The sequence below is a fragment of the Anguilla rostrata genome, chromosome 1 (genome assembly GCF_018555375.3).
Source record: "Anguilla rostrata isolate EN2019 chromosome 1, ASM1855537v3, whole genome shotgun sequence".
NCBI classification, from domain to species: Eukaryota; Metazoa; Chordata; class Actinopteri; order Anguilliformes; family Anguillidae; genus Anguilla; species Anguilla rostrata.
The window spans coordinates 995,590-1,012,572 of record NC_057933.1 but is presented as its reverse complement, the minus strand read 5'-3'; the positions used below and the strand labels follow the sequence as shown (position 1 = coordinate 1,012,572).

Here is a 16,983-nt window from a genome sequence, read left to right as displayed (position 1 = left end):
CACACACACAAATACAGCACCTTAAAATCTCACCCCAGTTGAGTCTTCCTGGGGCAGATTTGATGGCAGGGGTGCAGGGTCCTCACAAGTCCTTAAAAACCCCGCCTCTACCACCCTAAATGACCCCTCTCTCATCTCTGAGATGAACCCTGACTCACATCAAACTGGTGCATCACTGCATCATCACTGGAAAGTTATGGGAGCTATAATATCTGATGGGAGTGGGGACCCTGCCTGGAGATGAAATGACCCAGTTCTGCGGGGCTGGGTTGGGTGCTGGGTTGTTTTTGCAGAAGGTGTTGTTTTCGCGGCGCTATCTTGGCGACACTGTTGCATGCTGAGTGATTATTTTCAGTGCGTTTGGGCTCCTTATCTCTCTCTTTCCCGGCAGTGGGACATTCTGCTATCAGCACTGAGTTTACATCAGTATTTACTGTGTGAGTCTGGGAGCGCATTGCTGCTGTGCGACCATTTGTCCTTAGAACACGGTTCGGCCTGGCCTGCTTGTGTCCTAACCCAGGGCCTAAACCAGTTGTCCAACCATTTGCTGCGTCCTTAGAACCAGCCGTGTACCCTCAGAACCAGCCCTGTGTCCTCAGAACCAGCACTGTGTCCTCAGAACCAGCCGTGTGTCCTTAGAACCAGTCCTATACCCTCAGAACCAGCCCTGGACCCTCAGAACCGGCCCTGTGTAAGATCTGGGCTCGGCTGTTTAGGTCTGTTTGAATCGGCGCTCCTCGACCCTGTGCAGCCTGACTGGGCGTGTGGTGGACTCGCCAGGCGCCATGGCGACCGCAGCACAGACGGGGGCCTGACTGGGTGACTGACTGCAGCGGGAGCCCAAGCCGATGGACGGGCTCTGCCCTGCAGGCCTGACAGAGGTGAGGTGCAAATGGGAAAAAACATGCAGAAACGGGCTTTGCAGCATCTGGTGCCGATCGACTGAGGAACTACCAAAACATTGTCTGTCGTATTTCAGGAACTTTGTGGTGAATGCATCTGGTCGTTTTTGCAAAGCCGTTTGAGCCATAAACGCACACTATGAATACTTGGTCAAGCACATGGCCCTAATTAGAAGTCTTTGTGTCATAAACAAAGATCACAGATGCCTTGTGGGGAACAGGATCCTCCGTAATGTCAATGATGGCTCTCCATTCATAAAAACCCAGACAGGCTTTAATAAGGGGAATTAGATCTTCCTAATTGTTATTGAAACCAAAAGAATCAGCCAATCAGTCGTGTAATAATTCCCACTACAATGACCGTGATGATGTTATCATAAACCTGGTTCAGCTCTACAGAGGGAAAGGGCTGCTCTCTCTCTCTCTCTCTCTCCTTCCCCTCCTGCTCTCTCTCTTTCTCTCTCTCTGCCTGTCCCTCTCTCTTATTCTCTCTTCCTCTTTCCCCCTCTCCCTCTTTCTCTCTCCCTCTCTCTCACCATTGACTGGCCAGACTCATTAAACAATGAACAAGGGGGAAGCCGCACACACACACGCACACACACACACACACACACAGGCACACACACACTCACACACACACGCACGCATACACACACACATACGCACACACACACACACATCGACAGACTGACTAAGCTCTAGGGCACCCAAACACACACTGACTAAGCATTATATAGAGGAGGTCATGTTACAGCACCCACCCTACACCCCCCCCCCCACACTCCCTGTGACTTACACTACATTTAACGCACTGAAGACATTCTCTCTGATTTTTAGCACACTGCTGCTACACTCTCTGCTTGTTAACACACTGATGCTACACTCTTCACAGTGTCAGGGCTGCTACAGTTGTCATGTTTTCTATGTTGTCTTCTTCACGGATGCTGCTAACATACTGTGCATCTGCTCCTGTCCTCTGGTCTTATTTTTAGTGGAAGACCGATGCTCCGCCCACTGTAGGGCCCGGAATAAGCTGTGTAATATTTTGCATATGGTTGATCGCTGCATGATGCAGGGTAACAGTAACCTGTCATAATGCAGTGCGTCTTGGTCTCATTTAGCAATTTCTTCCGGAAAGGTGTGAAAACTCTGCCTCCCGAACTCTGCCCCCCCCCCCCCCCGGGACAGCATAACACGGTAGCAGTGTAATGAGTGTCATGAGTGCCCTGAGATGAGAGAGAGGGTGTAATAGATTAATCAGGAGCCTGCCGGCCCCCCCAGACGTGCTCCCCTGCCGGCCCCCCCAGACGTGCTCCCCGTGCCCCCCGCTCCCTCCCCCCCGGACCCGCCCCCGGATGATCTGAGTGAGCGGCTCCCCTCACTCCGCAGAGTATTCGCCGCCCCCGAGGCCCCTGCCAACCCGCGGTCCTCGCCGCCCCACCCTCCGCCACCCCGCCGACACACACCTGTGAGTCTGGCCCGTGGAGCTACACACCTGTGAGTTTGGCCTGGAGCTACACACCTGTGAGTTGGCCTGAGCTACACACCTGTGAGATGGCCTGTGAGATACACACCTGTGAGTTTGGCCTGTGAGCTACACACCTGTGAGTTTGGTCTGTGCGCTACACACCTGTGAGTTTGGCCTGTGAGATACACACCTGTGAGTTTGGCCTGTGAGCTACACACCTGCGAGTTTGGCCTGTGAGCTACACACCTGTGAGTTTGGTCTGTGAGCTACACACCTGTGAGTTTGGCCTGTGAGCTACACACCTGTGAGTTTGGTCTGTGAGCTACACACCTGTGAGTTTGGTCTGTGAGCTACACACCTGTGAGTTTGGTCTGTGAGCTACACACCTGTGAGTTTGGCCTGTGAGCTACACACCTGTGAGTTTGGTCTGTGAGCTACACACCTGTGAGATTGGCCTGTGAGCTACACACCTGTGAGTTTGGTCTGTGAGCTACACACCTGTGAGTTTGGCCTGTGAGATACACACCTGTGAGTTTGGCCTGTGAGCTACACACCTGTGAGATTGGTCTGTGAGCTACACACCTGTGAGTTTGGCCTGTGAGCTACACACCTGTGAGTTTGGTCTGTGAGCTACACACCTGTGAGTTGGCTGTGAGCTACACACCTGTAGTTTGGCCTGTGAGCTACACACCTGTGAGTTTGGCCTGTGAGCTACACACCTGTGAGTTTGGCCTGTGAGCTACACACCTGTGAGTTTGGCCTGTGAGCTACACACCTGTGAGTTTGGTCTGTGAGCTACACACCTGTGAGTTTGGCCTGTGAGCTACACACCTGTGAGTTTGGCCTGTGAGCTACACACCTGTGAGTTTGGCCTGTGAGCTACACACCTGTGAGTTTGGCCTGTGAGCTACACACCTGTGAGATTGGTCTGTGAGCTACACACCTGAGACTTTGGCCTGTGAGTGCTCCCTTTTTTATCCTCACGTTTAGCTCTCAGTAAAGGTGTCCTGGGGAGAGGACGTTCCAGCTGATAACACCCCATCTAAGAACACAAGCCCGGGAATCACCTTCCCAACCCGAAGAGGACAAACGCACTTCAGAACATTTTTATAAAATGATACATTTCTTTTTTCTTTTTGCAGTTTGACTGAAAGGAGTCTTGGTAGTAAAGCAGTAATGGGTTAGGATTAGGGTTAAGCAGTGTTGGGTTAGGGTTAGGGTTAAGCAGTATTGGGTTAGGGTTAGGGTTAAGCAGTGTTGGGTTAGGGTTAGGGTTAAGCGGTTTAGGTTAGGGTTAGGCAGTATTGGGTTAGGGTTAGGGTTAAGCAGTGTTGGGTTAGGGTAAAGCGGTATTGGGTTAGGGTTAGGGTTAAGCAGTGTTGGGTTAGGGTTAGGGTTAAACAGTATTGGGTTGGGGTTAAGCAGTATTGGGTTAGGGTTAAGCAGTGTTGGGTTAGGGTTAGGGTTAAGCAGTATTGGGTTAGGGTTAGGGTTACGCAGTGTTGGGTTAGGGTTAAGCAGTGTTGGGTTTGGGTTAGGGTTAGGGTTAAGCAGTATTGGGTTAGGGTTAGGTTTAAGCAGTGTTGGGTTAGGGTTAAGCAGTATTGGGTTAGGGTTAGGGTTAAGCCGTATTGGGTTTGGGTTAGGGTTAGGGTTACGCAGTATTGGGTTAGGGTTAGGGTTAAGCAGTGTTGGGTTAGGGTTAGGGTTAAGCAGTATTGGGTTAGGGTTAGGGTTAAGCAGTGTTGGGTTAGGGTTAGGGTTAAGCAGTATCGGGGTACGTCTGCACAGAAGAAGTTTACGATGTGCCTCCATCCTCTGAGCTGCAGAGGGCAGAAGCTGCTGCAACAGGAAGCAGAATTCTCCGGAGAGACTCGGTCTGGCAGGAAGTGCTGATGGTGGTTTAATTTCATTTAACACCGGCATAACTCAACATTCAGCTCAGCTCGCCTGTTTATTTAGCATGCTGAATTATTATTATAATTTTTTTTTTAACCTGTAGTTCTTTATTGCTACGGTTTAGGGGGGAAATGCATGAATAAGATACGAAAAAAATCATTCTGTAGCAAGTTCATCCCATCAGATGGAGTTGCTGCTGGTTGGCTAACATCCTGGTTGCATCGCTCAAATTTTATGGGGAAACTGTCGTCTCTGTTTTGGATTTTCAATTTTTCAAATACCAGAGTGGAGTGGATCTGGGCTCTGTGTGTGTGCAAGTGTGCATGCGTGTCATGTGAGTATGTTTGTGTGTGTGTTAGTGCAGTAATTGGGCTCTGTGTGTGTGCAAGTGTGCATGCGTGTCATGTGAGTATGTTTGTGTGTGTGTTAGTGCAGTATATTGCAGCGGGTGTGTATGCGTGTTTATGTGAGTATGTTTGTGTGTGTGTTAGTGCAGTATATTGCAGCGGGTGTGTATGCGTGGTTATGTGAGTATGTTTGTGTGTGTTAGTGCAGTATATTGCAGCGGGATAGTAAATATTACAGCAGGGCAGCACATGGGCACAGCTCTGATAGTAAAAAGTGGACTTTTCATTGAGAAATTCAGACTCCAGCCGGTCAGCAGGATGCAGTTAGAGACGATGATGTCATCGCATGCAGTCCTCACACAGGAAGTACTTCTCCCACTTGTCTGGTGAGCTGCAGCGCAGGCACACAGCTAGCATGGGCTGGCTGCTCAGAGACACGAACCCCAAAAATCTCCTGATTAGAGGAACGGGATCTTAAAGAGGCTACCTTCACACCCCCCCCCCACGCCGTGCTGCCCCAGTCATGCCCCCCCAAACCTTCCCCCCCTCCCCCGCCCTGCTGCCCCCTGTCATGCCCCCCCCCTCGCCCTGCTGCCCCTCTCATGCCCCCTCCCGCCCTGCTGCCCTCTCTGCCCCCCCCCCTGCTGCCCCTGTGGTGGTGCTCGCTGGCTAATGCTGTTATATAACCACACAGCTCCACAGGATGAGGGCCAGAGAGAAGCTGCTCCATTATGTAAGGCTGTTAGGATCAGACTGCCACTGAGGAGAGGAGGGTGTGTGTGTATCTGTGCATGTCTGTGTGTGTGTGTGTGTGTGTGTGTGTGTGTATGTGTGTCTGTGTGCGTGTGGGTGTGTGTGTGTGTGTGTGTTTTCAAACAGAAGAACTTCTAACTGGTGGCTCTGTGCAACACGGCACCAGTTTTGGGGCAAAAGCTGAAGTTTTACTCTATTTACAGGGCGGGACAAGCGGAAACACTGCAGCAGTCTCCCGGGGAAATGCATCACAAACAAAAACCAAACTATCGGGTGAAATAAAAAGAATTTTTGTTTTGGAAATACATTTTCATTTTAAAGAGGTCATCAGTCAAAATTTTTATTGGTGTCAGATGCATATTTTTTTCCCTGGTCTGGCCTGTGCCAACTGAGCCCACGGTTCACAGTGTCAGCCTGATCTGGAAGGAGGCTTTACTGCAGAACAGCGCCCCCTCTGGCTGATCAGAGACCTTCGATCTGTCAGCACTGGCTGCACGCGCACACACACCCCCAAACACACACACACACAAACGCACACCCGCACACAGCAACACCAACATGCTCAACAAACACACACACACAGACACACACCACAACCATGCATGCACCCCACAAACACACACACACATATGTACACACACCTCACCAACCCATGCATGCACCCCACAAACACACACACACATATGTACACACACCTCACCAACCCATCCGACACACACACACACATAACCCATAACCGGTCGGTCGAGTGTGTGTGGCTGATTCTGCGCTGCTGATTCTGAAATTCTCGGGGTTCTGATGGTGGCATCTGTGGAACCCAGAAGTGCTGAACCACCATGGCAGGACCGCCCTGTGGAGGTCCTTTAAGAAACTCGGCCCCTCAGACCCCCCCCCATACCCTACCCCCCCCTCCAGACCCCCCCACCGCTCAGAACCCCTCCACCCCTCATACCCTACCCCCCCTCAGACCCCCACCCCTCATACCTTAACCCCCTCAGACCCCCCCACCTCGAACCCTCACCCCCATACCCTACCCCCCCTCAGACCCCCACCCTCATACCTTACCCCCCTCAGACCCCCCCCCACCGCCAGAACCCTCCACCCTCATACCCTACCCCCTCAGACCCCCATACCACCCCAGACCCCCACCGCTCAGAATCCCACCGTTCAGAACCTCCGCCGCAGGCATGCATGAGACACTGAAGTAAAGATGAGGAAGCATGGGGGTAGCAAGCAGACAGGAGAGAGGTAGAGGAGAGAGGGAGGAAAGAGGGAGAGAGAGAGATGAGAGAGGAAGAGGTAGAGAGGAGGAGGGAGGAGAGAGAGTGGGGAGAGGAGAGAAGAGAGAGGAGAGGGAGGAAGAGAGTAGAGAAGGGGAGAGAGAGAGAGAGAGAGAGAGAAGAGAGGTAGGGGAGGAGGAAAAAAGAAGGGAGGGAGAGAGGGAGAGAAAGAGAGAGGTAGAGGGAGAGAGGGAGAGAAAGAGAGAGGTAGAGGGAGGGAGGGTAAACTGGCTCCCGTGTTGCATTAAACCAGGAAGATCAGCAGCTGATGTTCTCGCTGTAATTTGAGTTGTGGAGAAAAAATTGAAAATTAGAAATGAAAGGACACCAAACCAGTCAGCCCAGGAAAACAGGTTTTCTTTTGGTGTGGTGTAATTAATGCTACACCCCCCCCCCCACCATGGCTTTGTTAGAAGGAGCACAAACATTCGTCCCCTCCTTCAGAGTCTGCGCTGGATTCCTCTGTTCACTTCAGCGCAGGACAGACCTGCTCAGACTTCCCCCAGGAGTGATATTTCAGCCTCCTGAAAAGCGCTTTTTTTTCTTTTTAAATTCATTTTTCCTGGCTGTGAGGAAAGATTTGGCAAAATCCGACCCCCTCAAAAATAACCAAGTGAATTCATGTAAAGCCCCCCCTCCCCCCCCCCCCCTCCCCGGAGCTGGGCCTGATTGAATAGGAGCCTTTTTTATGGTTAAACCCAGTAACAGGCCCCAGGAGGGCTATGCATTGTACTACCATTAGTACTGTGCTAAGTGATTTAAACTCGCCGGGAGCCCCCAGGGCATGCTGGGAGATGGGCCTCAGTTAGTTGGAAGTGGCTCTGAATAAGCTGACGGCAGCATATACCGCCGCCCCACGTCCCCCGGGTCCCTTCCCCCCCCCCCCCACCCCCACCCCCGTCACAAAACTGTCCGCTCACAAACCGGTGGGCGTGGCCAGTACAGCCGGCGCGCCCATCCCGGTACTCCATACATTTAACCGTGAAACAGGTCCTTAATTGCTTAATTGGATCAGTTAACGAGATTTTGCTGCCGTGATGCTTTCAAGGAGCTGCGTGCTGGAGACAGGAAGGAAGCAGAGAGAGCACAAACATGGTGGCCAGTATAGATGCGGTGGGAATCTCCCTGGCAACGGGCGAGTGTTTTAAACACTTTTACTCGAGAGAAGAGATAAGAGGTGTCTCTGTGTGCGTCTTTTGCATCCTGGTTTCATGCAGATTTACATGTGAAAGAAGCATTACGTGTGTGACCTGTGAGCATCGGGGTACACTGTGTGCTTAAGAATATGGGCTCAATAAAGTCAGCCAAAGGCCGCGGTTCTGAACAGCACATGTTGTTCTCCAGCCATCTGTAATCACAGATCAGCTCTCTCCTGTCCGGCTAACTCACTTTATTGTAACAGTAGCAGCCAGCTAATGCACTGCCTGTGAAATTAAGCTGACAGAAATGAGAATAAAACGCTTTAGAATTAACAGATCCTAAAAGCGGGCCCAGGTTGTTGTGTTGTCATGTGACTGATCACCTAGCAACACCCAGGATGTGTCGATATTCCCCGTGTGTCCTGGTCCTCAGTGCCACGTTGCTTTTACAGATTTCCGCAGACCAGCCTTCCCAGCAGAATTGCTTTGATGGGTGAAAATGCTGAACTCAGACTTTTTATTGCCTTTGAGTTGAGGAGGTTGAAATTGTGTAACAAAAAGAAAACTCTGCAAGTGCATATTTTTCCAGACCAGCTTCACATCATAAACTAGGACTCAGGAGGAACCTTCGGCCACTGGAAGTGTTGCTAAGGAACGGTGTCGGGACTGTCAGACAGGTCTTTAGTAGCCAGCTGCGGTTCTGGTGGTACTGAACTGAATCAGCTGTGAGGCTCCGGGTCCAGTGGTACTGAATCAGCTGTGAGAGTGAGAGAGCTCAAACACAGCAGACGCGGCTCGTTTGAGCCATACAGAAACGATCATATCTGTTTGCCTGCGAGGGGTTTAGCACAAGCCAGACACCCACAATGCACTGAGAGACCTCCAGGTCGCGTTAGAAACCCTCCTCACTGTCTTTACATGGAGACAGAAGCGCGTGCATGTCCAGCCTGAAAGAAGGTCCTTTCTTAACCCTTTCTTAACCCTGGACTGAGTTACACTGAACTCCACTGAATGAGCAGAAACAAAACAACTTTACACCGTGAAAGACACTGTTCTGCAGTGTGAGACGCTAGTGCTGCAGCTCCAGAGAGCAGCTCATCAGGAACATTGCTTCAGGGTTCAGACTTCTGCCTGCTAGTGAAGATGGTTTAAGTTGGTGGTGTTAATAAAGATGGTGTAAGTTGTGGTGTGAGTACAGATGGTGTAAATTGTGGTGTGAGTAAAGATGGCATAAGTTGCTAGTGTGAGTAAAGATGGTGTATGTTGCTGGTGTGAGTAAAGATGGTGTAATTTGCTGGTGTTAGTAAAGATGGTGTAAGTTGTGGTGGGGGTGTAAAGTAGGCCTGCTTTGGTTGATGTAAGTGAGCATGCCTCTACCCAGAATGCCTTGCTGAGATGTTGGCATGGTGATCCAGGAGGCAGAAGGGTCCCCATCTGTTAAAGTGGGCTCATGGTGGGCCGACAGTTCTCTGTGAATCACAAGATCTGCAGCCACAGAAGAGCTCGCGATGGCAGTCAGGGCTGCAGTTCTGCTCGGGTTTTATGAATGGAGATATTTTTTAATGGCTTTAACGCAGCAAGGCCGCTCACCTTTCAGTGCGCAGGACGGGGAGCGGGGGGGGGGGGGCTTGCGTGCTTTTTATTATCCCCCCTCTCAGTGTGGCTGCAGAGGGTGGGGGTCTGAGCTGCATGAGAGAGGCAGCAAATGTGAGCATGAGCTGGGGGGGAGGGGGTCATGTGGGGTGACCCCCCCCTTCCCCGGCGGTCCAGGAAGTGCACGCTGGCTCTGTGTCTCTCTCACCCTGTGTGTGTGTGTGTGTGTGTGCGTGCATGTGTGAGTGTGTGAGTATACCCATGATGAATGCCTCTCTTACAGGTCTCAGGTGTTAGTTGCTGCACTGAACAGGGAAACTCTCCTGTGTGCACACTTACCTCCCGCTGCACCCAGCTGTCAATCACACACTGCTGGGGCACACTGATGACACTGCAGCCCCCCCCCACCGCCCCCCAACTAACACCGGAAAACCCTCTTCCTCTAGCATCGCAGCTTGAAACTCCAAACAATAGCTGCTCCAGTGTACCAAGGCGCAGTGCTTCAAAGCACGCTTTTTCTGCCGCCAGGCTTTCTCCCCGCGGACAGAGGTTACCGCGCGAGACCCAGCGCCTGAAAGAGGGGCAGAGCCGCCCGCCTCCTGGGCCCTGCCGAATGCAGCGGCTTGGAATTTTCGGAATGTTCCATGACGTCATCTGACAGTCGCTGTTGTTGATATGGAGGCGGGGATTTCAACGAGGGGAGAGAGATGACACCACTAGCAGCCAATAGACTCCACCGCACGCCCTCGCCTCATGAATAATTAACCAGATGCAAAAGAGGAGAGGGCCGGGCCAATGGGAGGTCGGGAAAGGGGGCGGGGCCCCCGGGGCGTCTCGTGCGGGGTGGTGCGGCGCGGAGTGTTTGCGTAGCGCGAGACGGTGTTTTTGTTGTGCTGATCAGCTGAATGTGGGATCGCAGTTGCACTTTGACAGGGAAGAGGGAAAGCCCCCCGACCGTCCCGATCTGCCTCCCAGCGGCGCTGCGAGCGAAGGAGCCGCGCACACCGTCACATTCCCGGGGAGATGCGCTCCGCCGCCGGTCTGCCACTATGGGATAAATGGCTGCAGTTCTCTCCACACTGTCAGGTAGCTAATTTGGCGCTATTGCATGCTCGTATATTTTTAGTATGACTTGTTTTAAGTGTGATATCGTTGACTCGTCTGAGAGTGAAAGGGGGAAACGTACGGCAGAAGGGGGTGGTACGATATAAAATGAGATATGGTACGGTAGAATAGGCTAAGGTGAAGTTCAGGCGGGTTTGGCACGCAATGTTAATGTCCATGTTTAGGCTACTAAGATAAACAGAGCGTGTAACCAAAATGAGAAAACTGTCTATTAATTTGCATTAACTGTAGTATTTTATTTTGTAGAAAATCAAATGGTAGGTTATGCTATGTCCTGTCGCGTTAAGTGCAGCTACGTCTTTTTCAGCGTGGGATAGGCTGTTTTCTTTATGCAGCTAACTGGCTGCTATGTTAAATCTTACATCGCGATTTAACATAAATCTGTTAGTATGCTGCTGTTGTATGAATTATGAAGTGCAGCAATGTTTCTGCTGTTGTCCTTTATTAAAAACGTGGTGTGAGATAGCCGTAGCAAGCTAGTTAGCTGGCTATCGCTATTGCCTTTAGCGACTGTCATAGATTTGCAAATTAATCTACGCTAGTTACTGTCCCGGGTTACTGTACTGTGCCGTGTTGTTCTATGAAGCAAACAGCCTGCTTGCGGCGCCTGTGTTTTTATTGTACCTGTACAGGATATATTTTATTCCTGTTAGGTAAACTATTCGTTAAGCAACAGTGCGTAGCCTACTGTAGGCTATCATACCAAAAATCGCACGATACGCTGCCCGGAGTCACTGCAAGGATAACCCCGCGATTGTGATGATTAATAGGCTGTTATGTCAATTTACCGGCGGCAATAAAGAATATTAACGGAAAACGACTCTGTCTCTGGACACGCGCGGAACACCGCGTCCTGGAAATGCCCGTTTTGACCAATTCTTGCAAGTGGTAGGGAGGGAAAAAATGAATTAATTTGGCGACCCTATCGCAGTTTTGAGAGCGGTTATTTAGTAGACAGTATTTTTTTCTGTTTTAATAATTGTCCTATGTCCGGTTTCGTTTTTAGATTAAACATTTTTCCCGCACGGAAAGTGCAATAGGCTAATTTGACACAATAGCTGTATTTCACACAGCAGACGTCGGTTAATATCATTACGTTAGGCTTGTCACTGCTGTACAATACAGCGGAAATGTCAGAGATACCATATTAGTTTTATCAACGGTTTAGTTTACTACGTTGTGCTTGGCGTACTGTAGGCAGACCGCTAGATCGCTACAGTATATCATTGCGTCGCCGACGGCAAACGAAGAGCGGTTCTACTGCATTTTACGGCATTTTCAAGGTACAGCTGCCAATTTCCAAGGAGCTTTCTGTGTACAGTCATGCGTCCCATTTAGCGGAATCTCTTACAGCATGAAAATCCAATGGGGACGCTTGCTAGGCTACCTGTGTGTGAGCGAAATTGCCCGGGAGAAGAACGGCTATGTGTCTGCTTGCTTTTGTTGTACCACCTGAAATCTGTACAGTCGAGCGGTCACATATTTCGCCTGGGACAAATGGGCTTTAACCTGTTTTTCTTTCCATTGTTACTATTTGTTTTTGCAAGCCTTCCTTTGTTGGCACTGATATCTAGAGTATGTGTTATAAATGCGTGTAGCCATAGTTTATTTATTTATTTATTTATTTATTTAGTTATTTATTGTGCTGTGTTAAATGGGACCTTGTTAACGGTAAAGTGCACGGCATCATCGATCGGCGATGTGCCGTTCTGTGGCACTTCTCCGCTCCAGTACAGCCGCATGGCTGGGACCCTCCACCATCCGCACAGCCAGACCTCTTGATTAAGGCTCGGGGTATTTCAGGACAGAGACGAGCCACGGTGCGTGTAAATGGAACATGCCGATTCTGAAAATATTGGTGATGTAATGTTAGCCAGACACCAGTGACTAGATGTTCGGGCGTGAAGCCTTTGTGTACTGTGTACACCCAGTTCTTCTGTGTTATGCGTTTGAGTAGTTATATTGCTTTTTAAACATTATTATAGCCTATCTATATATATGTTTTTGGGATTCTGCTGCTTGCGAACACTGTATGACCCCAAATGACGCCACCCCTCCCAAAAAGGGAAGAAAATCGCAATGTGTGAGAACACTGCATTTCAGAACTAATGTTATTGGAGAAACGATGTTATATTACCTCAGTGAACACGGAAAACACATAAATCTGTGATATGCTGTGTGGAGGGTTTGAGCAACGCTGATTTGGGTACGTCTGATTGTCTGAACGATTGCGCTCGAATTAGATTTTAGGCTGGTTTTGTAATAGGTTCAGATTTTTTGATTTACTAACAGGACGCAGTTATGGTGGCGCGACCACCTTCAAAAAATGTTCCCACCCGAAAAAGAAGAGATAATTCAATGTGACGATTTATATTTCATTTCACCTTTATTTTAACCAGGTCGTCTGGGAACTGGCTTCTCATTTTCTGTGAATCACGGGGAATGTTACCCCTGTTATAAACTGGCTGTGTGGTTCCTGTCTGTGGTGTTGTGCATACAATGGTGCTTTTATAACACTGCGGGATTGTAGCGTTCTATAGCAGGACGGTACATGTCACATGCAACAAACGACACCCTGTGTCATATCGGCACTCAATTAACATTTACCCTAATAATCGTACTCCTTTGGCTAGCTGACATATTATTATTCATTATAATATGTCAGCTATTATTGTTATAATATTTATTTTTTCACTTCACAAAAATTTACGGATTGCACTTGCAATAGGTAGGTTTTACGTTAGGCCTGCAACTGGCGCGTTTTAACAAGCAACACACAGTCAGTGAAGTGTTTCTTCTCTCTCTCTCTAGTGAAAATGTGTTTTGAGGGGAATGTTGTGAATGTGTTAATATTTGCATGAAACACTGAGGCACGTTTGGCTGCTTGTTAACCACGGCGCCATTCTGCTTTTTTCAAACCGATCTTGTTCCATTTGTTCCACGCCGTCCTGGCTCGCGGGCTGCTGTTTAACTGACCGTTTCCGTCGGTGTGCTCCCAGCATTTAAAACCAGAGCCCCGCGTGCCGCGCTATCAGATTCCCCTCGTGCTACTTCCTTCAGTGCGCTCTGTGTGTGGCGCTGTGGCAGGGGGACGTGGGAGATTGAGTTTCTCTGTTGTTCTGCATTCTTGCTGATAAAAGCTTGTTTTCGGGCTGTCCCGCCGTACTCCGCCGGGGAGGGCTGGTTTTGGCGCGCGTGTGATTATACGGTTTCGCATGGCCGGTTCACGGCAGGTCCATTAGTGACTGATTGTGAAACTGGAGGCCGGGACCGTTGGGGGAATTCTCCACTTGAGTCACGGCGGGACGTCGTGGTCAGGATCTGTTTCACAACTTTGAGTAGGTTACTGTACATTACTCCTGTGATGGAATATGTGTGGTGCATTGTGGGTATCGTGTTGGCTCTGTCGCCCTGCTGAACAGGTAGGCGTTTTTTTCTGCTCGGCGAAGTTCTCAGAAAACCGCTGGATGAGGCATCCACATCAGAAATAAGTGCGAGGCCAGGAAGGAAAATGCAGGAAGAAGCAGTGGCTGATGGGAAGAGTTTACACGCTTCCGGGTAAGGCTGTGGAAGCTGGAGGATGTTTATTGGCCAGGAAGCTCAGCTCAGCTCCACATCTCTTGATGATGGGAGAACTTTGAGTGGAAAAAATATTTGCTGCAGTGTTTTAATTAAAATGAACTTACAACATTTACATTTAGCTTTTGAGTGACTATTTGTGTGTGCCCTTCAGCAGACTGTACTCAGAGGTATGCTTAGCCAGGTATATTCCCCCCCATCTCTCTTCCCCCCCCCTCTCTCTCTCTGTCTTTCTCTCTCTCTCGCTATCTCTCTCTCTCTCTCCCTCCACACAGCGTCACACAGCCCACACTCTCATCACACCCCCCCCCTCTCACACTCACCACACCACATACACGCAACTGCACACCAAACACTGCACACACACATCACACACCCACCCCTCACACACCCACACCCCACACCTCACACACCACACACCCACCTACACCACACACACTACACACACACACACACTCCACACACACACACACACACACACACACCACACACACACACACTACACACACCACACCACACACAACACACCCACACACACACTCACACACACACACACTCACACACACGCACACACATGCACACACACACTCTCACACACACACACACACACACTGCACATTCTTCCCGTCCGTTGTGTTGCATGTTTAGTCCAGTCAGACCTGGAGCCGCCCGTGTGCGGTGCAGGTCTGTGGTCATGAAGGATAAGGCCGCTACTTTTTATCAGATCAGCACAAAGTGGGGACCTCACAGAGAGCTGCGATTTCTCTCTCCTGCTGCTCGCTGAGGCAGGCAGGTCTGGCCAGCCCCGCAGGCCCAGATCATGCTCTTACTCTTTAAAATATTTTTTAAATGATTTCTTAGAATTGTTGTAAAAATATAAAGGTCCGTCTTACACACCTGTTTTTTTATTATTCTCAATTATGAAGGTCATAAATCTACATGTCCTTCTGCGGATTAAAACTGGCACTACAGCAACACTTAAGGTCTGCTGTTGTTTCTGGTTAGTTTAGTGTTCTATTTATTCTATTTAAACATGTATTAGCAGGGTTTTGTCTGAGAAAATAAGTTAATAAAATAAATGTGGCATTGGCAGGTTGTAGGGGGGTATGGGGGTTTCATGTTGGCGGGGGGGTGGTTATAGGGGCAGGACGTAGGGGTTATGGGGGGTTCTTGTTGGGGGGGTGGTTATAGGGCAGGAGGTAGGGGTTATGGGGGTTCTTGTTGGGGGGCTATAGGGGTAGGTAGTAGGGGTTATGGGTGTAGGTGGTAGGGGTGTTTGGGGGGTTCTTGTTGAGGGGGCTATAGGGGTAGGTGGTAGGAGTGTATGGGGGGGTTCTTGTTGGGGGGGTTATAGGGGTAGGTAGTAGGGGTTATGGGTGTAGGTGGTAGGGGTGTTTGGGGGTTCTTGTTGAGGGGCTATAGGGGTAGGTGGTAGGAGTGTAGTGGGGGTTCTTGTTGGGGGGGGTTATAGGGGTAGGTAGTAGGGGTTATGGGTGTAGGTGGTAGGGGTGTTTGGGGGTTCTTGTTCGGGGGGACTATAGGGTTAACAGTCCTAGGGGTTATGGCCTGTGGCTGCTGTGTTGGGTTTAGTGTTGGTATTATTTGTAAATGTGGGGTTTTGTTGAGGGGACTATAGTGTAGGAGGTGTAGGGGTATGGGGGGTTTCTTGTTGGAGGGGGGGTGGTATAGGGTAGAGTAGGGGTTATGGGTGTAGGTGGTAGGGGTGTTTGGGGGTTCTTGTTGGGGGGCTATAGGGGTAGGCGTAGGGTGTATGGGGGGGCTTGTAGGGGTTTTGGTGGTAGGGGGTATGGGGGGCTATAGGGGTAGGTGGTAGGAGTGTATGTGGGGGTTCTTGTTGGGGGGTCTATAGGGTAGGTAGTAGGGGTTATGGGTTAGGTGGTAGGTGTGTGGGGTTTTGTTGGGGGCTATAGGGGTAGGCAGTAGGGGTATGGGGGGCTGTAGGGGTAGGTGGTAGGAGTGTATGTGGGGGTTCTTGTTGGGGGGGATATAGGGGTAGGTGTTTGGGGTGTATGGGGGGGTTTCATGTTGGCGGGGGGGTTATGGGGCAGGTGGTAGGGGTTATGGGGGGGTTCTTGTTTGGGGGGTGGGCTATAGGAGTAGGTGGTTGGGGTTATGGGTATGGTACCTATGTCCTTCAGAGTAAAGCTCATTTCATGTTGCTGACTGTTCCAGAATAATCAGAACAGGAGACAGGAGTTCACACACCTGTGGGACCAGGGGGGTCCCGTTGAGCTCTGAGCTCCTCCTCCTCCTTAGGTGTGCTGGAAGGCCATGCTGGAGTCTACCTGGCCCTTTGATCTTCTTTTCTACTCAGCCTATAATAAGCAGGTAAACAGATCAGGAGGCTCTGGATGTTACCATAGCGATCAATACGGGGGCTGTGTATTAGTCCCGGGGAGTAGTGTGGGTGTGTGTGTGTGTGTGTGTGTGAGAATGTGGGTGGGTTTGTGTCTGTGTGTTAGAGACTGTGTATGTGTGTGTGTGCGTGTATGTGTGTGTGTGTGTGGTGTGTGTGTTGTGTGTTGGTGTGTGTGTGTGTGTGTGTGTGTGTGTGTGTGTGTGTGTTGTGTGTGTGCGTGTGTGTGTGTGTGTGTGGTGATGGGGTGGGTGGTGGGGGGGAGAGTGGAGAGAGAGAGAGAGAGAGAGACAGAGGGAGACAGAGAGAGAGGGAGACAGAGGGAGACAGTGCTGACCTTGACTGACTGAACGCAGTGAGACTGTTCCAGCTCTGTTCCTTTAACCCTGAGGGCAGGGTCCTATCAGCCGTATAATAAATAAATGCTATTAAAAACCTGAAACAAACCGCAGCTCAGGATTTGAGGACCTGCAGGTGAGACTCTCCTCTGTTCGGCCTCTAGGGGGCATCGATCAGAGACG

The 16,983-nt window shown here is 50.2% G+C and overlaps 1 protein-coding gene across 3 annotated transcripts in view; it reads left to right on the top strand.

Annotated features, from left to right (window-relative positions):
* The first annotated feature begins 10,194 nt into the window (after positions 1-10,194).
* LOC135254765 (transcription factor HIVEP3) overlaps positions 10,195-16,983 on the top strand; it is a 61,735-nt gene continuing 54,946 nt past the window's right edge. For 2 of the 3 annotated variants that reach the window (XM_064335276.1, XM_064335358.1), the window contains exon 1: positions 10,195-10,467. The gene's annotated coding sequence lies outside the window, so the exon portion shown is untranslated. The remainder of the gene's footprint in view (positions 10,468-16,983) is intronic. The other variant, XM_064335444.1, reaches the window with a different exon arrangement.